A 27,703-nucleotide genomic window follows, 5' to 3' on the forward strand; every position below is an offset into this window, starting at 1 on the left:
GGGACTTTTGCGACTTTAGCTTGTTAGCAAAATGCTAGCAACATTTCCCTTTGGGCCATTCTGGAGATTGCAATATGGTCATGCCACTACATGGCATGCCCGTAATTAGAAACTAATCCTTGTCCAGTACTGTGGAGGATGGAGCTGTCCAGGGTCCTGATAGCGATGCAGTATAACGTTGAGCTCTCCATGGTGCTGAATGTTTCCTCTGCTTCTGCTTTCCAGCGTTTGTCAGAACAGACGACTCCACTGACACATCTCCACTTTGAAGTTAGTCTTCATCCTTCATTGTTTGTCTGACACATCCCACTCAAAATACTAGTCAGACTGCTTTGACAGGGATGTGTGCAGCAGGCTTTGCAATATCTGAAAATCCTCAGTAGATTATAATTGCCTTTTTACCAATATCCAGAGCTTTTACTGGCGGATTTGTGTCTAATATTTTCATCAATGCAGTACACAGAAATTCCATCAGTCCAATTCATGAGATTCTTTTGAATGTCATAGAAAATTTGTATCATTACCGTGACATTTTAATAATGTATCATTATAATGTCAAGTTATGTATTATCGTAGTGCATAGGATGAAAGCAGTGCAGAAAGTAAACCTTTAACCACGACAGCTCGGCAGCTCCTTAGCTGCACGTTAAAATTGCTTTGTAAATCATAGGGAGCAAATAGCTACATCCGGAACTACTGTCAGGAAACATCACATGAGTAGAATAAGATACATATACACTGTATTTGAAAATGTGTCAGTCATGCATTTACAGTATATGCAGATTTGTGCAGTAATACTCTTTCTCCTCTTCCTCCTTGTATTATTGAGCAGTTTAAGTGCAGATACTTGATGCAAAAAGGGATAATTCTATTAATTGCAAATATTCCTGACTAATTTAAAACCAAAAATCTTAATAGAAAATCTAAGCTGGCTTTTCCTTTTTTTCCCACTCATTTTAGGTGAAAAAAATAAAAAGCTACTATAAGATGGTGGTTCAAGAGAAATCAACAGGCTCATCCCTTTTACTGTCTTATCATGGGAAATAAAACCAGACAGATGTAAAATCCACCCTTGATTCATTTATGCTTTGCATATAGAATACAAAAAATAAATTAACTAATTCCTTTAGTTAAACATAAAGGATCAAAATTCACGGCTTCTGCCCATGTGAGCTTCATGTTGGCATTCTGTGTGTCAAATTAATCAACTTCTGCTTCCAGGGGTGATGTTTATGAACACGGCAATACAGGAAAAAGAAAAAAAAAAGAAAAATACATTTGATATGTTATATTTAAGCTCAGCTTAGTTAAGAAATTAGAATAGAAGTATGTATTTGCTGCTATTGCAGCACAATATTCAATCTGACAAAAATGCATTTTGTTACTCTGCTGCCATTCTCTGTGAGTACTGTAAAGATTAAAGGGGATGTCAGATTTATTCGGTTTTCTGGTAGACAGTATGGTTAATATCGTCTACACTGAAAGAAGCCTCCTGTAATCTTGCCTTGGTTCCTATGTTTAATTAAAATGTTACATCCACTATTATAACATACAGCAGGATTTTGCATTTATTTGCACAAAAAATATTTATATATGTGGCACTAAATTGCCTAATCATCCATTTACGATTGATCCAGTAGATTGACCACAATTTAATATTTTAACCCCTTTATCCATGAATAATAAGTAAATAATGACGACAAAAAAAAACAGCACACTGCAAATAAACATTTGCAATATTGTAGCTGTAAACTTTCATTAGAAAATCCAGTTTTAGAAGGATCAAACTAGATAGACAGATAGACAGATAGACAGATAGATAACACAATTAGGACAATTATAACAAAAAACAAGTTAGTTATTTTTGTTATATCAGGTATTTTAAATTGAGTCACTATAGTGAATATCTGCAACTTATGTATAATTTATAAATATGTGCATTTATAATTAATGGATCATAATGATAAATGGAACAATGTAAGTGGTAAATATCTAAATATCCAACATTGTGTTAGAGCAGTGACCTTAAAAATATCAAAATGTATTTTATGTAAAGAATTAAGGGCAAGTGCTAATAAATAGTTCATCATTTAGTCCTTCAGGAGCTGCTCTTTGAAGAGGCTGCTCTTTTCCGTCAATACAAGCTTCAGTTCAATACCACAAAATAAAAATGAAGACATTTCATGGTAGGCATCATGAAAAATGCATCATTGGAATGCACCACTATGGGAAAGCCTTAGTTAGTTATGTAGTTGTGTTTTCTGAGAGGGACACAAATCCACTCACATGAGCAAGATACCATATAAATGACATGTGTGTGGATAATGCTCTTACAATGCTTAGTGCTTAGTTTTATGTTTTATGTAAAGCATTTTGCGTTGCATTTTTTATTTGTATGAAAAGAGCTATACAAATAAAGATTGGTAAAGATTGATACAGTAATTCAGAAAAAATAGCATACACTGTAGAAACCAAAATATGGAGAAAAACCCAACCATTAAATTCAGTAAAAGAGATTATACCAGGCACTTTATCTAAACACTCAGTTGGAATCTCAACTACAACCACAACGTATATTGTTTTGTTAAATGCTTACATTGAAAACAATGTAATGAACATATTAAAGTTAAACGGTGTTAAGTGTCTTTTTTTTTTCAGAAAATCAGCTTCTGAGACTGTGAACATGCAACAATAAGAACATAGAAAATGTAATTTCAGTTATCAACAACACTGTCTCACTTAAGTGGCAGAAAGTTAACAGAGGTTGCTCTATTTTTGTTTTTCCTCTGCATGAGCTCAGGGGGTAAGAGAGAGCTTAGACTTGGTAGTCACTAACTGCGTACGTACGCTGGTTTTGTAATTAGCTTTGCTTCTCAGTAGTCTGTTGTATTGTGTTCCGTAAATCCTGAGCTAAACTGGATCACTCGTCATTGTTTCTCAAGATAGAGGAATGCTATTAAACTGAAAAACCTAATAAAGATGAACGATTTTATTAACATGCCTTCATTCTGTCTATACAGCAGTCAACATGTGGATATTTCCTGTAATGCCTCAGTGCACTCATTGAATTTTAATCAAATGTAATTTACATATTGAGTTTTTATGAAAGTGACAATGATGACAAAGGATGAGATGAAGAAGAAGATGAAGAACCACATTATCCTGCCAGAGATTACAATTATTCTGTAAATACGCCCATCCACCACTGTGGATGCATTTCGAATCGTCACATTTAGATATAAAGATTGCGTCATATTTAACTGAGAAAGTATATTGCAAAGACAATTTTGTAAAATTGTGTAATAAAAAGAACTGCTCCAAATTTGGTCATTAGCATGTGTTTCAAAACAGTAATCCTGTAACTTCAATATTAAACAAAGTGGTTTTCCACAGAAGCAATTCTTATATGGTTATAGTATCAAAGCAGATCCAATTACAGTTTTAACTCTTAACTTGATATCCTATTTTCCTAATGCTTTTCAATATGCTACCAACACTGCTGGGCATCGATCCAGGAAGCTGTTTCCAACCGCAGAGAGCTACTTCGGCATTCAAAACTTTAAACACACTTTTTTTTCTTGCCTTGGTTCCAAACTTTAGCATGAGATTTTCATGTGCTACTCTAGATTGTTCTACCTAGAGAATGTTTATCTTTTCCCTCCACCACTGCAGCCTTTTCCCCTGAAAGTGTAATGCCGACAATGAATGTAGAGAGACGAAATTAAAGCACCCAATTTGAAGCGGCACCACTTCACTGATAAGCTGTACCAGTGATCTGTGAGAGCACTCAGGGTCTGCTACATTATGACAATACAGAGGAATAAAGCAGATGAAAGAGAATAGTCTGGCAGAAGCAGAAATCAGATGGGCAGAAGGAGAAGAAAAACAATCTAAAGTCTAATTGTGTTATGCCTCAAGGCAGCAAAGGAGTACGGAGAGACATTTTCTTTGCACACGTCGTTCAGCACAGTCCCTTCTGTGGCATGATCGCATTAATTTCCAGCCGGTCACACTATTTCTTTTTTTTTTTTTCATTTGCAGTGTTTTCTCTGAATGCACATATTAAAAATGAGACATGAAAGGAAAACGGTGAAAAACATAGCCACAGTCATTAGGTGTGACTAGAAACATGAAGCACTGGCACTGAAGTTGTGCATTTAAGCATGTTGGCCAGATGAGTCTGAAGCCTTCCAGGTCATTCTGTGCCTGCGTCCTCTCTACCCTCTGATAAAAGAAGCCCTTTGAAACAATAATAAAGCCAGGGATTGTTAAGTGACTCTTTGTCCTGACCCCCCCCCCCCCCCCCCCCCCAAAAAAAAGTAATAGGCCAAAACATTCAGAACCACTGAGCCTGATGCATGTTGCATCCAGATGGACATGCTGTTCCTGTTTTGATCCCTTATTTATGCCCACAGTTAACCCGACTGAATTACGCCAGGTTGGTTTGGACAGCATGAGCCTCCTCAATAAAAGAAAAATTGAAAATAATAATAATATTTAATAATAATAACCATCTCTGGCTCTTCCTTTTTAGCTGTTCCACAGAGTAGAACTAAAACATTTGGTGATGCTGCTTTTAGCCAGACATTTTTAAACGTAGACTAAAAACTAACCTCTTTGGTCTGACTTTTATGTAGCATCAAATTTTATAGTTTTATTCTGTTTAACATTTTTTTAGAGGTATTTGTTTTATTTATTTATCTATTTATTGTAATGTTTTTATTATTGTTATATTTTATTGTTGTGGACTGATTATTTTTAGCCTTAATTCTTGAACTTTTATCATAATTGTATTTTAATTAACTATATTGTATGTCAGTGTGCATTGGTCTCCCAGTTTTTATTTTATTTTTATTTTTATTATGCTTATTTTTCAGTCAAAATGTTAAGCACTTATTATAAGTATTTCATGTACCTGGATGAAAGTGCTATATAAATAAAATTTGATTGATTGATTGAACCACTTTATTGTCGGTATACATGGAAACACAGTGAAATGTGTCCTCTGCTTTTAACCCATCACTAGTTAGACTAGGAGCAGAGGGCTGTCTTTATTCTGGCGCCCGTGGCGCAATTAGGGTAAAGGGCCTTGCTCAGGGACCCAAGGTGGTATATTTTGGTTGCCATCTTCGGGGCTTGAACCTGGTTCCTCCAGACCTAAGCCCACCTCTGTAACCACTACACTACCAAGAAAAGTGGAAAAGTGATGACATTGCATTGTAAATTATTAGAGAAAAAATATATAAGAAATTAAGTTAAATTCAAATAAACATCAGTTGATATGCTGTTGGAGAGCAGGAAGCGTATCACAGAGACATCGGCTTTGTTCGTACCTCCAGAGAACATGTGCTTGATGGTTAGTGCTGAAAAACTCACAGCGAACCGTCCAACATCGAGGATGCAGAGATGCTCCTTCATAGTAGCATGTCCAGGATTGTAGATTTCCACTGCTCATGCAGACACATACGACACTCTTTCTGGTTCATGTCGAGGCTTTTGTTTGCTTGTATCATGCAAAATGTTCAAAGAGATGCACGAGAGTCCACATGCTGTCTCCATATTAATGTACTTAACTGGCGCCATTCTAGAAAAGGAAGATTCAAGTCGTGGACTTTGATTCACGCAAATAAAGTGGTTCTCATGTCCAAATTAATGAGTGTGCCTCATTTCCATAACTCACATGTCTGCCATGTGGCGGCAGCAGGTATCCGCTTTTTTTTTTTTTTTGTCTGCATATACAGTATATTAATGGTTAATACCATGTTGGTAAAAACCTAATGCATATATATACATTTTAAATATATAATATATATTTTAATATAGCATATATATATATTTCTTTTTTTTTTAAGTCTCACACTCCTCAAGTGTGACCACCAATGTCATGGTACAACATGTTCTCATGTTGATAAATAAAAAAGAACTGAGGAACACCATTTTAACATCTAAATCTAAATGTGTCTGGATCTAAAACTATTCTCCACAAAGGAGAACACATTTTGGACTTGGGAACAGACCCTGTTTTTAAGTAGGAGATCAACTGCACCAAAATACCATGAGATATTTAACAAATAAAACAAATATTCACATGTAAATCCTCTGACCAGTTCAATTGAATTATATCACCTGTAGAAAATGATTTTCATACATTACATTTTTGCCACTTACCATTATTATATTCAGACAGACAAAATAATGTCTTTGGTCAGATCCTTTGTATATTATGGATCACAAAACAGTTTATTTGTGTTTTGTACAATTTTGATGAGAACTCTCAGTGCTGTGCCTCCCATAAAGTGCACAGACTGTGCATTTTATAACTGTCTCTATAAATGCTTATAGAGACATTTGTTGAAGACAGATATAAGATTTCAGCACTGAAAATGATGTGACATCTCAGCAGAAAAAGATCCTCACCATTTTTCAAACACCACCAATGAATGGCTCAAAGAGGAAGAAATGCATGGCACTGATAGGGAATGCCCAAGTTAAAACCTGGATTTAAATCCTATTAAATGCTGTACGGGGATTTGGAATGGCCACTACATGCAAGAGAAGTTCAAAACATTTTGTACGTGAAGAGATTTTTATTGACGGATACTGAACATTTTTAAGGAAACTGATATTAGACAGCAGTGGACAGTCAAACAAAACACCCACATTTGCTGCTTAAATAGTTGGTTGTGTTTTATGAGGCCAAGGGGGCACTTTTTACTGAAGAATAATAAATCCATTTTCCTTTAAGTGTTGGTAAAGTACACTGCATTTATGCAAAGGTATGGTTTAAAAGAGGGTTAAAGCAATGCTGAAAATTTAAATGAAGTGTGCTTACATCTTTTATTATGACAGAGTCAAGTCAAACCTCTAAAACCAGATAAAGCAGCTGATGTTTGCAAAGACAATGTTTAGCAGAAAACTAGTGGATGAAGTTCAAAAGTTTTTTTTATAATGAAGTCAGTAAGTGTGTCAGTTCATGCTTCTCTCACTTCTTTCCCACTGGCCGTGGGGCTTGCATCATTAATATAGAAATCTAAGCACACATGTTGTGTGATAAATGCTTAAATCTAAGTGCAAGCTGAGGGCAACAAACATGCTAATTATCTGTGGTATTTTATGCACTGGGAGTAATTGGGCTTTCACTGTCCTAAACAGCAGAGCAGATGGCAGAGTGACATCCATTTTAAATACACATTGCTTTCAGTGGCTGGCATATGCAGATTTCGCTAAACTTTTACCGTGCCCTAGCTTTATTCTTTCAACTAAATTTCAGTTGTATTTTTACCCAAATATCTTTGCCATTTAAAAAATGACATTCTGAAATAATATCAAAATGTCAACATCAAGAAAATGAAAAGATACAAATGTATCGTGACATACCAGGGCGTTGGATGTCTGTTCGGTGTTACAGAAGGAAGGAAGTTCTTTCAAAAATCCTCAGTGTGGCTCTATTCACAGGTCACTTACTCCAGGGTCTAAAAGGAGAAAGAGTGGAGAAAAAATAAAAACATCACAAATCAGAGCAGACATGAAGAGTGAGCTCGAGATTTTAACTGACTCAGCCACCACAAATGTCCAACGATCCGGGATAAACATCCTTGAAGAAATGTCAGTCCAAGAAAGAATATTAGCTAAACCACACCAGGGCAGCAGCCAAGAAAACACCATTTGACAGATGCACAGTATCTTTCTCCTTGCCTGGTCAACATGATCATTTTTCTGCCTAAACAGCTGCCACAGAATGGCTCATTACACCATCATTTCAGCTGGAGAGAACAAGCGACACGACAAGTCCTTTGGTTTGGTGGTTCAGCCTCAACCAGAGAATGTGCTAACTGACTCACACACGCATGTGGGAAAAGTGCATGAGTGACAATAAAAGAGAAAGAAAAAAAAGCTGAATACAGCATACTCAAAATCAACTGTCAAACATTTTACACACTTTATTTCAGTATTTTCTGTAGGCAAAAGTGACATTTATTTGCAAAATAACATTGGAAACAGGCGTTGTGGCATACAATTGTATAATTGGTTTAAGTCACCGTACGAATTGTTACAGATTACTTTTGTAATACTGTATTTGACCAGGTCTTTGTACTATTTGACCGTATAGAAACGTAATTCTTGCCATTGTAAGAATGAGATGTGTCCCTGCTGTACTCTACTGCCCTTACTTTTGAACAACTTGTGCTTTTTATTATTTTACCTCTTTTCTTACCATTTTATTTCATTTTATTAGTTATTTACCGTTTAATTGTGTCTTGCCGCTTTTAATGTTGATGTAAAGCACTTAGAATTACCTTGCGTTGAATTGTGCTACAGAAATAAACTTGCCTTGTACTCAAAACTGTGGTTTACTTTTTCATTAATTTCCTCAATTATTCTTTGAGCTACAAAATGACACTTGCTCATGATGTGAATATACTACAATAATTATGAGCATGAAAAAGGGTCAGGGTTAGGGAGATGTATTTTGTGAGCTAAGGTTTTAAATTTGCATGGTCTTTGAGAATGTTTGCCAGTGTAAGTTATGTTTAGAACATTGTAGGTTTCTTTTCTTTAAACTTGATTTAATCGGGAATGCGGCAGCACAGTGATTGGCCTGTTGTCATATTTGATTGTCATTTATGAAACCAAAGGCTTTCACAGTAATAAGATGAAGCAATTTTAGAAGAAGAATGTTGATGAAGAATTTTCCACCCTAGTTCAATCAGAGCTCAGCATATACAGTTGTATCTCCTGAGATATGTCCATAAATAGAAGGGGAACAAGCCAAGAAATGCTTCGTAGATAAATATTAGCCAGCACACAATTCTTCAAACCACAAAGACAAGTCAGGTTTAGAATATAAAAAACGTGCAATGATGAGTGAGACGACCATAGACAGGGACACATGTCAAAGGACATCAGTATAGCCAGTTTGCATCAGCAACCTTAAATTAACTTTAAAGTTATCAATCAAAAGCCACAAAAGATACTTTGAGTTGCTTTATTTTCAAATTTAAGATCATTGAGGAGTTAAATGACAACTCATTTTTGCTAGAGAGCTGCATGACTTTACTTTTACATAGGTTTAATAGAAGTTTTAATTTCTGCAGGGTGGACAAGACAAATGGGGGAAGCAGACTGCAAAATCAGCATAAAAGGGAAACTTGGCAGTGAGAGAGATTATTACACAAAGTAAGTCATGAACTGCAAAAAGAATAGATCCTAACACCAAACCTTGATAGATTTTTTAAAAGAATACATTAGTTTAACTCTTTAGATTTCGATCTACATACTAATACTTCACAATAAACATGATGGTTCATAGCGGGTCCATTTCCATGACTGCAGAGGACACACATGGAGGCAGTCAAAGCAGCAGGTAACAGATGGCCAGCAGGCAAAGACAAAAAAAAAAGTCAAAATCTATCCAAATATTGAAGCGGGCAAAGAGACAGAACCCAGTAATAGGTAGAGATCATTAAAAAAAAGGACAGAAATAAATCCTGGCTTGCTTGACTGGGAAAAAATTATAAAGAAAATGTAGCCAAGAAAAAAAAAAGGATTTAAAGGAATATGTTGAGAGAGACGGCAATACTGACTAAAATCGGGTGAAGAGCCATGAGCTAACAAGACACAGGTGTGGAACTGAGCACACAGGAAGCCCATAAGTGAAATGCAATCTATGAAAAATGATAAGATAATCTTATTGAAAATAGTATTTTTTTTTGTAGAGAGTTATTATTGCACCTTTATATTTATATTTATAAACAGTATACATATTCACAGGACACACCATCTTGTGACTCTGATGAAGGTGGAAGTAATACCCAAAACATGTCAGGTATTAAAAAACCTAAATATTCTTGTCCAACGAAAAGAATCAGCAAATTAAATTGTAAAGCCATGGACAAAATGATCTTTATTAAATTAGTATACATATAGCTTCTATAGTAATGCTCATCCAGTGAAGTTTAAGGTCATGTTATGAACTGGTAAAAGACAAAAAAAGTAAGACTCAAAAAGTCTTACTGCCTGCTGGAAATTGCACCCATTATCAAAAGGTCAGTGGTGTTCTTGACTTGCTAAGCTACATTAGAGCTACTTAAAGAGGTCATAACTACTTGAGCTAAAAATTCAGGATAATTTCAAATCTGCTATAATTCCCTTGGACTTGGATAATTTGATGCATGTCATGAGAGGGGCGAGCAGGAGCTGCTATCACCTTGAGAGAGCTCACCTCCTCTACTAACTTACCCGTGCTGCTGTTTCTGATCCCACCCAGTGAACAGGCTAATCCACTGTTGGAGGATTTGTGAGTTGTGGTACATAGTAATTGTGCGGCTGCAAAATGACTGTGGCTTAATTGGAGCAAAGACTTAATGAGGGCCCCTTGAGGATTATCATCTGTGGCTTAGAAATGGCCCAGGTAGCGGAAGACGTGGTCAGGAGGATCAGCTCAGCTTCTCAAATTGGAGTGACACCACTGAGCTGCAACTGTGTCGGTACAATTTTTATTTAATTATTTTTCCCATCCTGATTTATTTTGAGAGAAAGGTGAACTAACTCGGGAATCTCTGTTGCAGAGCCAAAGGCTTTACAATCAGAGCAACCCTGGAGCAGGAGCACCTGCTAGTTAAACATATTTAATTGTAAGTGTATTACCTATGTACTTAAAGGGAAAGTTCGGTTTTTTACAATCTGGACCTTATTTCTGGCATTTTTTTATGGTTGTATACTCACCCAGAGGTGTTTGGTGTCATTTGGAGTCCTTCAGAAGATATTAGGAGTTTTTTGCGAGCCTCTTCTCCATATAACGGTAGCGCATAGGGCACCCGCGGGACACAGACGATGCAGCGTCTAAATAACACATGATTGCCGCAAAACTCTTCATTTCTTTTATGAATCACTAGATCTGCTTCCAGGACCTGTTGTAACATTGTGGCGCTGTCTGTGTAATAAATAAAATAAATAAATCTGTTTGTAAACAAGACCTCTGAACTCATGACGTCATCGCGAGTGCGCGCACTCTGTCCTCCGTTCCGTGAGCTCTTCAGCCGTATACTCCGGCTCAAAACGGTAAGGACGTGCATCATATTCAAAGTCGTCGTCCACAACCTCAGAATTTGACAAATATTCAGACATGTTTCAAATAACTAACAGTAAACTAACAGTAGCGTGAGGTTTCTGTACACGGAGCTGCGTCTGGGACGCGCGCACAGAGATGACGTCATGAGTTCAGAGGTCTTGTTTACTAACGGATTTATTTATTTTATTTATTACACAGACAGCGCCACAATGTTACAACAGGTCCTGGAAGCAGATCTAGTGATTCATAAAAGAAATGAAGAGTTTCGCGGCAATCATGTGTTATTTAGACGCTGCATCGTCTGTGTCCCGCGAGTGCCCTATGCGCTACCGTTATATGGAGAAGAGGCTCGCAAAAAACTCCTAATATCTTCCGAAGGACTCCAAATGACACCAAACACCTCTGGGTGAGTATACAACCATAAAAAATGCCAGAAATAAGGTCCAGGTTGTAAAAAACCGAACTTTCCCTTTAAACTCATTGTAGTGTTTATTTTTAACTAACTTAAACCTGTTGAAATATTTGTCGGTTGTAGAAGTATTTTGTTGTTTTCTTAAAAGAAGTTTAAAAAAAAAAAATCACACGATTTACACAAATTTCTGCAGTGAAAGTAATGATTTTTTATTTTTTTTTAATCTTGTCTGCACCCATTTTAATGGTTGATACCATGCCGGTAAAAACCTGAGGCATATATATGTGGATTATTACTATATTTAGTATATATACATATATATATGCATACAGTAATGATTATTTTCGACAACTGTTTTATCTGAATTACGTTCTTGCTGAACTGATTATATCTAAACCTACATATTTTCACAGTAACAGTGAAATAAGACAAAAAGCTCTAGCAGTCACTATGCCCCTATCCTTCCATTAAATCTCTAGTACCTCCAGATTCATTTAGCCAGCACATCTCCAAAAGCCTGTAATGACTTTAATACCACAAATACCAGGAATCATAAGGAGAGGCTCCCCCTGAAAACCAGTAGATTTGGCAATTTTTTTTTCCCACAAGGCTCAGCTGATGCCTCATGGACATGCACAACTCCCATTTTCGGCTTCTCAAAAGACTGTTAATGCTACATTTTCTACATTTCCCATGAGTGATTTCAACACCTCAAATCTTTTCTTGCATGCTTGAGTAAGAATCAGATTTAGAATACGGAAGTTGACAGCATAATGAATCGTGACAACAAAGATTACAGCTGGATGGCTCTGTTGAGTAAATGCCACGTTCATTAAGTGCTATTGTGTGACATTATGGGTTACTTCATGTTTCAGTCACTCACTAGCTACATATGCTTTCATGTGTACGCAAAAAAAACATTGGGGTTAATAGGTATAGGTGTAGAAAAAGCAATATTATGCAAACTGAGTTAGATCATGTCTAATATGTGGCATGAGACAGCATAAAAGGGTAATACTATGCTCAGTGCACCAAACATGTTTGTAAGTAATGCTTAGATGCGCTGGTTGCCAGCAAAGCACAACAGTTTTCTCAGACTTTCTGGAAGCCTAAAGCATTAAAATAAAATTAAAAATCTAAGAAATCTATTCCCTCACACAACTTGCATGGACAAATAAACTGCTCCCACTGGGCTTTAGTTGACCAACTTTCTCTCAACCAAAAATACATTTCTTTTGGCAATTTTTAAACAAAAGCTAAATGTTTTGTATGTAGCAGATAGACCTGGATGGATTAAATACATTAGTATTAATACCTGCTGAACAACTGATTGCTTCTAAAGTAGAAGCTTTTTCTTTCAGCTTTCTCTTGCCAACATATACTCCCTGAGGAATATGACCATACATCTAAGATGATAATGTATGATATTACTGATAAAGAGGGGGGGTTATGATTCCAGGGGAACCTTAACTTCAGAACCAGGAGTGTTCGAACAACCATGAAGAAAATGTGCACTTCAGTCAGTGGTGTGAAGGTTTGGAATTAACTCAACCAAGAACTGAAGCAACGTCCAAGCATGCGTTTGTTTAAAGGTATTGTGACATCATTTTTAACATGCTTTTAACACTATTAAAAGTCTTGGCCAACATCCCTCAAATGTGTCTAAAAGAGTGTAACAAGAAAAACTTCACTCTAGTACTCCATTCCAGGCTTTTTATTACAGTGTTTTTTTGCGCCGTGAAAAACGCTTCCTTTTCCCCCTTTCCTGTCAATCATTGCCCCGCTCCTCCTCCAAACCTCCTCCTCCAGCCATACGCTCACAGCGGCGCCGGAGAGTTAAGCCGGGAGCGACAGGCGAAGCATGCACGGAAAAGCAGCAGGGTGAACCACAGCAAACAATCATAAAAATAAAGGCATGCAAACAGCAGTGTCCCCTTATCTTAAGTCCAGTCAGTGGCCGCGGGTCTTCTTAGCAGTTTTCCTCCGGTGATGTGAACAAAAGAGGCTCTAAACAGCTCCGTGTTAAGCCTGATTTATGGTTCCGCGTTAAATCGACGCAGAGCCTACGCCGTAGGGTTCAGCGTACGGAGCGCGTCGCCGCGTAACCCTACGCCGTAGGCTCTGCGTCGGTGTAACGCGGAACCATAAATCAACCTTTATGGTGTGCTGGAGAGGAGAGGAGGCAGGGAGCTGGGTGGAGGGGGCGGTGATTTAGCGGATCTATACGTAACGATCCGCCACCAAACCAAATGCGCCGTTTTTGCATAGTTAAGCGGAAAATCCCAGAAAGCACACAATACACTGAATGTTAAAAGTTTGTTGTTTTTTGGGTGTAATTGATGTCAAGACACCGAACAAAACACAAAAAATCAAGAAAAATTTGTTTTTCATGTCACAATACCTTTAAGAAGGGGCTCAGACTGGTGATTTTCAACAAGTACAATGATGGTGATCTGAGAAGTGATCTGAGGGTGTGTCTTCGCAGTGAACAGGATTGTACATGAGTATGATTGTATATTTTTGGGTGGGCGTGTGTTTGTGGATAAGTAATGTTGAATTGGGAGGTAGTTGGATCTCCTTTGCTTTTCCTGGTCCCTCTGGGTTGCTGTGTTGTTCCCTGGTTGTTTGCGTTTAGGTTCCAGCAGTGGTCCACATTTGGTGCCCCGTGGTGACGGGGCGGGGGCAGGGTTCTGGGGGTCCTTGTGGAATTTGGGGCGTTGGGTTGGAGCACCGCGCTGGCTGGGTGTTCAGGCCCTTGGTGGCAATGCTCCAAGTTTGGCTGTGGTGCCTGCTGTTGCTCTTCATCGCTGCCCAGATGTGTGCACTACCTGGCGGGTGTATGTCTGTGCTGGGCCCCCCAAACCCACCCCAGGGGTCGCAGCATGGTGGAGTTGTGGGTATGGTCATCTAAAAAAAACGTACTAACAAACACGGCAGAGTAACACAGACAATTGTCCACCACAGAACTAGGGGTGCAAATTATCGATTATTTCATTAATTGACAGTTGATAACCTTATCGATCGATCATCGATTAGTTGATAAGCGGCGTTTTTCCCCCATCTGAGATACAAACATAATTTTTTTTGCTTATATAAAATACAAAGGACATTTTAATGTATTCCTTAATCAAATATTTATTTGATACAAAAGTAACAAAAAGACATTTTTGTACCACAAGGAATATAATATAAAGTGCACTTCAAGGCTATTAGTAGTAGCAGCAGCCATAATAGTGTAATTTGTGTCAAGCAAATTTTAAGTTCTAGTTACGTTTTAAGTTAGAGTTTTGGTAGTGTTCAAAATAAAATTATGAGACCTGCTGTATTGGAGCACATTTTCTTTTAGTTAAAACTGTAGCGGGGACAGATGTTTAGAGAAACCTATGTATGTACCGGGTGAAGGCTGATTTATGGTTCCGCGTTACAACAACGCAGAGCCTACGGCGTAGGCTACGGCGTAGGCTACGGCGTAGGCTACGGCGTAGGCTACGGCGTAGGCTACGGCGTAGGCTACGGCGTAGGCTACGGCGTAGGCTACGGCGTAGGCTACGGCGGCGGCTCTGCGTCGATTTAAGGCGGAACCATAATTCAGGCTTTAGGGGAGCATATCGGAAAACAACCAGAAGAATATAGAGTGGATTAAAAATAAAAGTTAAGCACTGAGCTACATGTGTCTCCCGTCTGGGCCATTGCAGACTCATTGCCTGAGCATGATGTTACTAAAACCAAACATATCCGCCGTCTCTTTCTTCTAACTTTATGTGCGGGGCGCAGCGCGTTGTGTCGCATTAAATGTGGTCGGGGCGTAATACCAGCTGGTGAAATTAAACGAAAAAAATAAATAAATAAATAGATCAATTGTAATCGTTAATTTTAATCGGGTAATTTCATAACGGCAATTAGGGCTGGGCGATATGGCCTTTTATTAATATCTCGATATTTTTAGGCCATGTCACGATACACGATATATATCTCGATATTTTGCCTTAGCCTTGAATTAACACTTTGATGCTACAATCACACCAGTATGATGATTCTATATGTCTACATTAAAACATTCTTGTTCATGCTGCATTAATATATGCTCATTTTAAACTTTCATTCAAAAAGGGGGAATAAGTCAAATTTACCAAAACTGTATTTATTAAACAGTTACTAAGCAGTGAGTGGCACAAACATAGAAAGTGTAATTTCAAAATAGAAAGTGCACGTTGCATCTCTGACTCCCCGTCTGAAGAACATCTGTTAAGAACATGTTCTGGTCCTGGTTTTACCTGGTTTTACCTGGTTTTACCAGGATGAGCTGCTCTGAGCAGCAGGGGCCCCTTTGAGCAGCTTTATATTAAATTGTAGGTGCAGGGACTGCAATGTTTCATCCTGTCCTCCTTTACTTTGCATCACTTTCATTTATTGTTAGAAATATGATGTCATATAGTCTTGTTTGACTTTGTTTTGATGATAGTGATTGGTTTCATGTGGCCACATTTAAGCAAAACTAGGTGACGTTTCTCAGTTCTGGAAGAGAAAAGTCTGAATTATGGTTCCGCGTAAAATCGACGCAGAACCTACGGCGTAAGGTGCGCGGCAATGCGAGCTTACGCTGTAGGCTCTGCGTTGGTGTAACGCGGTACCATAAATCAGCCTAAAGGCTCGGCTGCGTGTGTAGCGCTAAGCGGCTCCTCGGCTCGGAGAGAGCCGTGCGCGTCGTGCGAGGAGAAAACCCCTCCCGTCTTTACTAAGCCGGTTAGCTTTGAAAAGAGTCCGCCGCGCGTAGCAACCGCGCAGATGAGCTCACGGCGCAAACAGTCCGAGTTTGGAAAAGTTAAGTTAAAGTTAAAGCGGGGAAGTGACCGGCGGCATGGATGTATTAAATAACGCAGCGTCCCGGACAGCAGCGCTGACACCTGCAGCTGGTCGGGGGCCAATGATAATACACACACGACAGCACGTGACTGACATGTGTGACAGGGTGCGCTTGTTTTATGTCTCAGAGAAGGAGAGACGAGACGAGAGAGCGAGAAAAGCCTGTAATTTAATGCCCGCGGCTAAAAGCAAAATGCGTGAAAATTTATATTCGAATATGCACGATAGAGTCATTTTGTACATCGCGCAGAGTAGAAGCCGAGATACATCGGCTATCCTCGATATATCGCCCAGCCCTAACGGCAATTAATCGAAAATCGATTAATTGTTAACATCCCTACACAGAACAATCAGAAACAGAGAATGAGCCACTGCCCAACTCATTTAAACAACTGAGTCATTTACAGCTGTAATCATTTATTTATGGAGAACCATAGACGTTTGACTCACACACCTTTGTATTTGAGGTAAACCATCACTAGCTCTCCAAACAGTTCATTTCTCGAAGGCGCCTGTCTCCACTTGACAGCCACAGATCAGATATGAATGACCAAGATAAATGCTAGGGCTCTAAAGTCAGATCAATTCAATCCAGCAACTGTCCTCGCCAGGAACAAAAGGCCACGCTGTCAACAAGGCTCAGCTCACTCCGGTGGTTATTCACTGTCTTTCTGTCCTTGTTACATAAATACACAAAACTGTGAATATCCTTTTAAAGATAAACAGCTATCATTCTCAAACCTGTGAGTTGTTATGTGGAATAATTCCTTTTTACTTACTTTTTGTTGCTCAGAGGTTTTGGTTTTGCGTTCCCATTCATTATGTGCAACAGTGTTACTCAGCCTCAAGGCAGCAGTTTCACAATGTGGTAAAAAATAAAGGACATGTTTGTGTAATAAATTCAACTGATGAAACTATGTGCCAAAGGAAGCTTTTAGGCCCAGTTTCATTGATCCAAAGTCCAATTATGTTGCCTGCACAGTAAGGACAACTAATGACAAAGATTGCTAGCTTTGTCCTTAATTTATTTTGAGCTGATTTGTTATACAGTAGATTATAGAACATTTTCCCTGTCAACACTTTTGCAGTAAAATAATTTTCCTTTATGGATGTAAGCTCTGGTGTCTTACAAAGTTTTCATGTTTGTATTCTACTGGATCTTTTTTTTTTTTTTATTTCTGGTTATTATAATTGGTTTTAGCTCATTCATTAAGTTTTATGCAGATATATTTATGCAATAAATAAATGCAGTTTGAGGGAATTTTGAAAGCTAGAAGCATTCAGTGTGGTAAAACGGACTTCATTTATGTAATGATTGATGTTTCACTGTAAAGAAATGATAAACATTTGTCTGTTACTGTTTTTATCCATCAGGACATGAATACGAATGTCAAACAGTCACTGCTAATCCAAACTAACTGCACCTACATCTCATATCTCCTTCCCATTTGGAGTATATTAGATTGGCAATATGCTACAATATGCTAATGAGATGAATATGATGTAATATAGGTATATATAATGAAAATCTTTCATAAACCACTAGACAATACTATTTTTAATCAACTGGTATGGTATCGAATGAAAGGGGAGGTACACTTTAACCAGACTGGTTAAATCAGTTACATTTCTATGAAAAAATGCTTTAAGCCTCCAATTCATTTTGCCTGGAGTAACTTTATTAAAATCTTAAACAACCTCCAGATCTTTCTTTTATCCACCTTTCTTCAAAGAGAATAAAAAACTAAACTAGAAAAGCAAATTCCACTGGCTCACTTACTTGTTTTTCTTTGAAAACACCGAAAGGAAGAATTTCTAAAGAAATGTAGATATGATCCATTCAAAAGATCACTGAAATGTCAAATAAAAAGAAGAAAAAAATGACATCAGAAATTCCCAAATCAGAAATAACATGCAGCTTTGTAAACAATTGTGCACCTGCATTGACTGCATAAAATAAAAATGGAAACCATGTTTAGGAGAGTATCAGTACTCTAAACAAATGGAAAAATTAAGACACTTGACAATAACAAAACAAGCACACACAATAAAGGTGTTTGCATATCGAAGTGAAGGGAACTACAGCAATACATTTACTCCGAATGGTACACGAGAAACTGTGTATACATCAAAGGGAATACCCTTAGGGAAATATATTGAAAATAGGCTGATAGAGAAAAAATACTTTTGCCATTTCCCCCATGCTGAGTGCTCAGTGGATACCTCAGTGTAATGTTGCGTGAGTACTTTCCAAAACAAAGGTTTATTGCTTCATTGCTTGTAACAAACAGTGCCTGAGTCAGACTCCTACTGTGTCTCAACCTTGGGACCTTGTTTTATGAGGTCAATTTTGAACAATTTGCAGAGAGAAGAATAAAGCGCGGGCCCCCCCCCCACCCGACTCTCTGATGCCTTCCACAACAGTTAGAAAACACAATGTAAGCCTGAATCATTTCTAATTGCAGCAAAATGCAACCCTCTTACTCCCACACTGTCATAAAACAAAAAACGGTTTCCAAAAACTTTAAAGAAAACTTTTCATTTTCTGTACAGTCTGAAATCTTGATCTGTGAAATCTGTGTATCATTGTCCAAAAATTGTCCAAATGTTACTGTCTACAGCTATAATCCATGCAGTACACACGTATTAGTGCTTTTAACATGATACCCAGCTATGGCTTTTGAAAAAAGGAAACTCAATAAAGAAGCAACTCCTTTGTACAACTGTCTCATAAAAACACTGGTGTGATTAAGCATAACTGAAGATTATCTTGCTTTTTCTCTTCTTGTCTTGCTTTAATCCCTCTCGTGGAACTGTCCTGCTTATTAAGAGAATGTGTTGCGTTTCCACTTCTTAAGATATTCTGCTATAGTCTTACACAGAGATGCATTAGGCTGCAATGTCATGGAAGAAAAGCACAAGAATTAATTGTTATAAAAATATGCCGTTCTAAATCATAAGGAAATCATAAGTCTTGTGTGTATCAGAATTTGAATAATGCAGATGGATGGGTAAAGGTGATTGATAAACAAAACCCCATAACTGTTCGGCCATGCGTGATTGTTGTTCATTCTGAAACAGAATTCAACGGTCTATAGAGGGTACGTATGCATTGACGTCACTTCCCCACTGGACCACGCACTGAGTGGCAAAACATCAGCAAAAATGGCTGCAACTCGTAGGGGAAAGTGTGGAGAAGACGGGATAACAGCCGGTTATCGGCTTAAATTAAAGGCAGTTGGACTTGACAGTGACCCGTACAGTTACCCCAAGAACCAGTGGTCCATGGACATTAATATTTGGCCACGAATGCAGTTTCCTGATATTTATATGTACTTAATTTCTACGCCGGGGAAATACAGGAAGCAAAGCTTGAAGGCATACAAAAGTCTTGACGCTTGGTCCTACTTCAAGGCAGGATTTGTTGGTGAAATTAAAGTGATGAGGACACCGAACTTTATGATTTGACCGTTTAACGTTAGCTACCCAAAAATCCAACATTACCTGATACAAAATGGGAACCGCAAATCCACGTTTCGGTGCCTGGAATCCAGTTATTTCTGTGAATTGCAGCGATCCATTTGTCTCTCTTAAGTTGATTTTTCAGCAGTCTGTAAAACGATAAATCCGATTTCTTGCTAAATCTATGAGTACAGTCGATCGCACAACAGCTCTTTCCCATTATAGATGTTTTTGAGTTGCTCAAACTGAAAGTCTACGCTGCCACTCAGTCTTTCTGCCACTCAGACCCCGTCCACACGTAGCCGGGTATCTGCTAAACCGAAGATATTTTCCCACGTTTGGACCTGTCATCCACATGAAAACGCAAATAAACGGCAAAGGCAAAGTGAAGATTTTTTAAAACTCCGTTTATGTAGATGCGTGTAGACAGAGACAACCGGAGTTTTGCGTTTTCGAACGTCAAATTATGCGCCAAATCAACAACAAATCTGCTCTGACGTGCAACCTTGGTTTACTACAGAACTACAGATGATCCACCATCTGTTCTCCAACCTATTTATTAAATAAATGGTCTCTGCTCTTGACCACCGTTTACTGCATTACACCGACACAGAGCCTACGCCGTAGGGTACGCGGCGACGCGCACCGTACGCCGTATCCTACGGCGTAGGATACGGCGTACGGCTGCGTCGATAACGCGGCAGCTCCGTGGCGGGACCTGGGGGAACTCAGGCTCGTTACCGAGAAGGAGACGCGGCTGGCGGGGGAGCTGCGCCACGGAGGCCGGCCCGAAGGCTGGAGGAACAGATGACAGGTTTGGAATGCTTATGAATGTGGTCGAAAACGCAGATCTTCGGTTATGTGTGGAAGGTTTTTTTTTTAAAACGATGTAATGTGGATACAAATTATTTTATAAACGGAGGGGGGAAATATTCGGTTTTAAAAATACCCAGCTACGTGTGTACATAGCCTCAGTCTTTCTGCCACTCGGTGGGCGAAACCCACTGTGAAGTCGCATCTGTGACGTCATGATCATTCCCTCTATTACTTTATTTTGCATTGTATCTTGCCATTATGATTCAATGCTTATGATTATAAAATATACAGAAAAGTAACCCTTTGTCCAACAGGGACATTCAGTCTTTCTGAAAACACTCTCTCTCTCTTTATTGCATGCATCTTTTATGCAGTACATCCAGCCTTGAGAAGTGACTCAAACCTCCTGGCCTGAAGCCCTCACACCCTGCCACACAAGCACACGAATGACGTGAGACTCCAGGAGCACTGATGTGATCACGCATGCCACCAAATCCGCAGTTAATTGGACACTTCCTCCCAAACAAGCCTGTGGTAAACAGCAGCAATAAATAACGAGCTCAAGTCGAGGCTACAAAATGAACAAGAGGAAAGTGTTCAGATAACAAAACCAACAGCACATATGCTGTCATCTGTATTGTATTATATTATATTCAGAACAACTCTTTTTTGACTGCATAATCCTTTAGCATTCTCCTCAATTGATTAGCCTTCCCATGCTAAACAGCCGGCATCTTGGCCTAATTTGTCTGGCTTCAAAGTGTTAAGCAGAATCATGTCTGCTGCAATGTGCGTGCAGAAAATGGTCAGCAGCCAGGTACTGAGGGGGAGGATTGCACATGATCAGAAAGGATTTTATGGAAGAAGATTGAGAGAAAAAAAATACTTTTGGAAATATAACCCTGCATTGTGCAGTGTGTTTTCGGTTTTTCATGAGCCAGTCGGCATGAGGTTGTTTAACTGCAGCAAGATGAGAGGATTTAAGAGATTAAACATACATCTGATAGAAACTGCTGATTCCTTGTAGGGTAAACAGAGCTTAAGGAATGGTCAATCGTTTATTGTACAAAAGATTCCACTCGACATCCATTTAAAATAAACGTATGTTTATAATTTTTCTCATCATATTTGTTTCAAATGACTTTATAGCACTAGAAAGTAAATTTTATGGATTGGTAGTGCAGTAAAAACCTGGTGCTATGCCCCATTGTCAAATGATAAACGATTAATATACATTAAAATTCAGTTCTATTGTTCAACACCTGTCTTTTAATTTCTTCCATATCTGGTTCACAGCTCCAGTGGTGCAATAACACCACTGTAGTAACAACAGCTACAACAATGAATGCTTATCTAAACCGACTACAGAAAGAGAACAAATACATCCACTGATGAATATGCATAAAATAAACTGTAGCTTCTCTTAGAACTATTTGTACAAGGCAGATTATCCCCACATGGAATGAGTCACTTAGAAACACAACAGCTTAGAAAAACATTTTGTGATGGCCACCTTCGGTTATTTCTATTGGTCAATGACTAAGTCATGTCAGTCATAGTGCTCACAATGGTTCCATGTTCTCAGAGTTTATAAAAAAAAAAGTTTTGTGTAAGTAGCCATACATGTTGCATGATAAGTTTCCATTCATAGTTCCAAACTTTTTAACAGAGGAAAGTGTAAATCAATTCAATCCCCATAAAGTTTAAAAGTCGCAGTATTCTCCTTTCTTTGCCAACTCTCGCCGATTATGTAAGTAAACCGTAGGGCGAACTCCTCTGTGACACTGCCCTTGGGTTTCTGATGAGTGGTTTTGAAGCCCGTTGGGGACACTGGTTTGGCAGGAGCTGTGGTTTGGACCAAACAAGCCTTACAGTTAGTTAGAACAAGCTTCATTTACCTTAGTTACCACAAGATTGCTATTACCTAATGTTGACCTATGATGCTAACTAATGTTATCTGATATAAACTGAGGAAATCCATCCATTAATCTTGGTCTCACATGTCACTGCCACTAAAACAATGTGAAATGAGGACTTCAGGAGTTCTCACGATTCGATTTCGATTATTTAGGTTTCGATTCGATTCAATATCGATTCGAGCTCGGCGGCAGAGCGGTCCGCTCTTGCATCGCGGTAGCACATACACAATGAATGGGATCGCCGGCGGCGGGCTGCGTTTTGCGCCCTCTATGTGAAAGGGGCTTTACACACCACCCTACTTTTGTCCGTTTCCCGTGTTCCTTCTTTAAATGGCAATTCAAAATGAGTCCAAATGTCTGATCTGAAAGATTTTCCACTTGCCATCGTCGCAATTTTATTGTTGTTTGGTCGCGTGCAGACACCGTCCACAAAACGCGAATCATAAGAAAATGTTGCGCACAGCGCCCCCACTGGCCAGGAGGTGAATTGATTCAGAGGCTTTGCTTAATCGATATTGAATTAGGGCGGGGATAATTGCAATGCATCGATTTTTCTATATTTTTACCCACCCCTACTGTCAGAGCAGGTATAGCCCTGTGTTGCCACTTGAATGCTAGCTGTGGTTTCTTCCAAGCTTACGTAGACAAGGTAAGATGCTAAATATCCTGATGCTTCTTAGCTGGACGCCTGCCGTGGTCCACCGAAGCAGCCAGCAGCAGCAGTGCTGGGACTGAGGCTGCAGAGGTGAAGGTGGCCCTCAGCTGAGCTCGGCTGCATCGCCTGAGCTGGCAAAGGAAACGTTCATGAAATAGAGAGTATCAGCCAGTTCATGACATGCTACAGATTAAAAGACTGCTAGTGTTGTGTCAAAAAAAATGAAAGGGATCACAACACTAAGATTATTTGAGAGGGGAAAAATGTGCAGGAAGTGCTGTAATGACATCTTTCCCCTTAGAATGTTGTGCTCTATTAATGTAGTGAGTGGTATTTAGCTGATCTGTTCACTGTTTTAAAGGGGATGACTTAAGTGCCTCCACTTTCACGACCTATACACCTGCAAACAATTAGAGACTCTGATGAAACTGGATATAAGCAAATTGATCTAACAAGTATCGGTATATGCCTTGACTCTAGTCAAGCATTTCAAACAGAACCTTTAAAAAGATGGTTTATGATTTATTCAGAGATGAATAAAGCATGAAATTAGACAAATGCTTATAGTTGCTTGACTTACACTTATTGATCATGCTGGTAATTTCCCCAGTATTTCTGGATAAATCGTAATAAAACACTGCCGATGACCTCATGTCTTCATGGAGAATAAATTTGCAATGAGATTGGTTGATTCCACCATCCTGTTTGTCTTCAAATAGATAATATTCATTTCATCGTCCTTCTTGGATCACACAAGGGGGTCAACCACATCTCCTCCAACATTGTGTTGCTCTGAGCTCTGATTTCATTCATTTTTCTCAATCAAGAAACCCATTACAAAGGGATACAGTAAAAGCAGCATGATGTGAAGTTTGGGAGGGATAAACATGAGAAGCTACAGTAGATAAATCTGAGTCTTAGATGGCACAGTAAGTTTGAAAAGATCCCTAAGTGACATTTTTTTTAGACTCAGGGGGGCACAAACACAACAAAAGGACTATGTTGTATCTAGTTTTGTAGTTACTTAAGACAATAAAATATATGATCTCAAGCAAAGACTTGTTATTTTATTATTTTCATGAAATATTCTCCAAGTTAAATTTGGAACTCTCTTGGAATATACTTAAAACATTTGTGAACATGGCCCGGAGTTTGTGTCTCTTTGAAGGCTCCATGTTCACAACTTGCAAACCAAGTGATCAGCGCCCTGTGCGTATCCTCCTAGGCTCCTGTGGATCACAGTTTTTACACTCTTAAACCAGTCTGCTTATTTCAAGATCATGGCAAATGACTGAGTCATATTCCCCTGCTAATCCACTGTTTATCAACATTCAAAAGGAGTGGGCTCAGCTATGGTCTCTCAAGTTTGCATCAGTGAGTTACAGACCACTAATGCAACTTAATCAGTAAAGAGTTTTTTCTGGAAATAAGCGGGAAAAAAAGGCACCTTTCATGTCACCTCCTTCACGGAACATTAGACACACAGAATCAGGAATTGTAATATCACAAACATTATATGAAATATCCACCTTCGGGTATTAAAATGATGGATCTTCTTAATGAGCCTCTTTGAAAACACTTCGCATCCAGGAATAAATTCTCATACCCCTCCATTTGCATAGGAAACACATTAAGTACATTAGCTTCATCCCCTACCTCTTAGAAAGTGAGAGATTTTGGTACAACAAGTGCACAAACACATCACACACATTAAATGTGCTGTACATTGATATCAGTCAAAGACTGAATTTTGCCACAAAAGTTATGGCTGACCACTGTGAAAGGAAGTCAAGCACCGGTTCTCTTTTTCTTTTGTACCGGGAGCATTTACTATCAACTCAGAGCTGGTCTAGTGAAAATGTAATTTCATGGGTGAAGATGAAGCAGATGGGATGCTGCTCTCGGGACAATTAGAATTACACCACTTTTCAAATAAGTGTATCCCTAAATGACATCCTGATTTTTTTCAATCACTGTATTAAAAAAGCCACAATCGTCAAATTTATTTTGCCTATGTTACAAGAGCTCGATACTACTGTGGCTGCTGTGATAGTCTTGATATAAGCTCCCTAGGAAAGCTTTAACTCTGCTTATTTACTGTATGTACCACATGAATACATATTGTTAGGATTAGTTCTGCACAAAGCCTTCCTGGAAACTATTGTGATGTGATTTCATTCAGTTTACCAAAGGTTCATTTCATTTAATGTTAAGATCAAACAAACCAGCCCTGTGAATGTATTACTACTACTTTTGGCTCATCAACAGCAGATGAAAAACATAAGCTTGATTGATGTGATGAAATGCAAGTGCAACAGCAATATCCCAATATGTGTTTAAGAAACTCTTTTGAATATTCTGCTGTGTTTATCAAGTTTCTAAAGTTTTTGTAGCAGTGTCTAACCTTGCCTTTCTTCAGTCCTTCCTCTTCAAGAGGACAGTCCAATCAAACTATCCAAACTCAAATATTCGTCTATAAGATAAAGATCTCAGCAGTATAAGCTGAAATGTCAGATGCTATCTGCATGCTTTTCAATTGATTGCTCTCCGCCTTTTAGACAGGTATGTCTTGTGCTGCTGCACTCACACCAAAGTGTGCTCTTTGCCATCAATAACAGCAGCCCATTCGACTCAAGGTTATCCAGCTGTAGGTCAACAAGATACAAAAATGAATCCATTGCTCCATGTTTGTTGCATGCAATCCTTTTTTCAATATCCCTCATAGTCGGTGGCAAATCGATATGCCCCAAAAGGAATGTAGACAGTTTTCAGTGTTACTGATTTTGTCATTACTTTAATATCTGGGAACTGTACTCTAAAGCATGAAATCAGAAAAGGTTGGGACAGTGTCAATCCATTATCTTTACCTGCTCATTCCAAGTCAGCATTATATATAAGGCGTGAACATGTCATTGTGCTTTCAGGAGCTGCTGACAAACTGTGTGTGTTTTAAACATGTTTTTCTATGCTCACTAAATATACATTTGGTAAGGAAGATTGTTTTGGATCACAAATATGTGGCACCTCAATAGAGGGAATGCGCATGACGTCACAGATGCCACTTCACAGCGGGTTTCGCCCACTGAGTGTCAGGAAGACTGAGTGTCAGGAAGACTGAGTGGCAGCGTAAACTTTCAGTTTGAGCAACTGGAAAACATCAAAAATGGGAAAGAGCTGTTATGCGATCGACTGTACTCATAGATTTAGCAAGAAATCGGAGTTATCGTTTTACAGACTGCCGAAAAATAAGCTTAAGACAGACAAATGGGTCGCTGCAATTCGCAGAAACAACTGGATTCCAGGCACCGAATGTTGGATTTTTGGGTAGGTATAACGTTAAACGGTCAAATCATAAAGTTCGGTGTCCTCATCACTTTAATTTCACCAACAAATCCTGCCATGAAGTAGGACCAAGCGTCAAGACTTTTGTACGCCTTCAAGCTTCGCTTTGTGTATTTCCCCGGCGTAGAAAATTAAGTATATATAAATATCAAGAAATTCGATTCCTGGCCAAATATTAATGTCCATGGACCACTGATTCTTGGGGTAACTGTACGGGTCACTGTCAAGTCCAACTGCCTTATATTTAAGCCCATAATCGGCTGTTATCCCGTCTTTTCCACAGTTTCCCCTACTAGTTGCAGATGTTTTTGCCACTCCAGTGGGAATGTGACGTCAATGCAGACCCTCTATTCCCATTTTTCAATACTTTGAAAAATCCTAAATCCACCACGGTTTAATCACTTGGTATCTTCACAACCAAAATAACTTTTGAGTGTTGTGAAAAGCAATGGCAGCATTACAAAGCAATTACAGTTTAAAAAGATTCAGTGAATTTTAAAAAAGAAAAGAAAGAAAAGGAGATAAATAATCCCGTCATCAGGGTCGTCTCCTCAGAATCAGAATCAGAATCAGCTTTATTGGCCAGGTTCGAACATTGTCCAACAAGGAATTTGATTCGGTTATTTCGCTCTTTGGTAGTAAAAAAAAATAAACAATAAACAAATAAACAATAAACAAATGTGGTATTACTATATACATATAAACATTTTAACATTTCCTGTGGAAAATTGTTGAGGGACACCGTCTCCAATTGTATATTAGAGTAAAAAATGTTACGTTTATAGTTGGTGCTTGCTGAACCAGGCTCCAGCTGCTTCCATGATGTAGTCACTTGCCAGTCATTCATGCCTTTATTACATATTATTAATGAGGTGTCTTTCTTCCACAGTCTTTGCTTTTCTCTCACTGTCCTTTCCTCTCTTGCTGTCGTCATCCCCCCTGCGGCGGTGGCAGATGGCTCACCTCCCTGAGCCTGCTTCTGCCAGAGGTTTCTTCCTGTTAAAAGTGAGTCTTCTTCCCCAGATGTTGCACAGTGTTTTCTAAGAGGAAATTGGTGAATTGTTTCTCAATTATGTAAAGGGGTCTGAAAATACTGTTGTCTTTTTTACTGTATGTTACAACCTACTTACAACTATAAACTCAGGTAAACTTAAAAACTTGAG

General features: G+C 38.7%; 1 protein-coding gene across 2 annotated transcripts in view; it reads right to left on the reverse strand.

Moving 5' to 3' along the window:
- lingo2 (leucine rich repeat and Ig domain containing 2) overlaps window positions 1-27,703 on the reverse strand; it is a 291,591-nt gene that overhangs the window by 192,419 nt on the left and 71,469 nt on the right. For both annotated transcript variants that reach the window (XM_061726173.1, XM_061726174.1), the window contains one exon: window positions 7,378-7,472. The gene's annotated coding sequence lies outside the window, so the exon portion shown is untranslated. The remainder of the gene's footprint in view (window positions 1-7,377; window positions 7,473-27,703) is intronic.

This window comes from Cololabis saira, chromosome 7 (assembly GCF_033807715.1).
Source record: "Cololabis saira isolate AMF1-May2022 chromosome 7, fColSai1.1, whole genome shotgun sequence".
In the NCBI taxonomy this organism is placed as follows: Eukaryota; Metazoa; Chordata; class Actinopteri; order Beloniformes; family Belonidae; genus Cololabis; species Cololabis saira.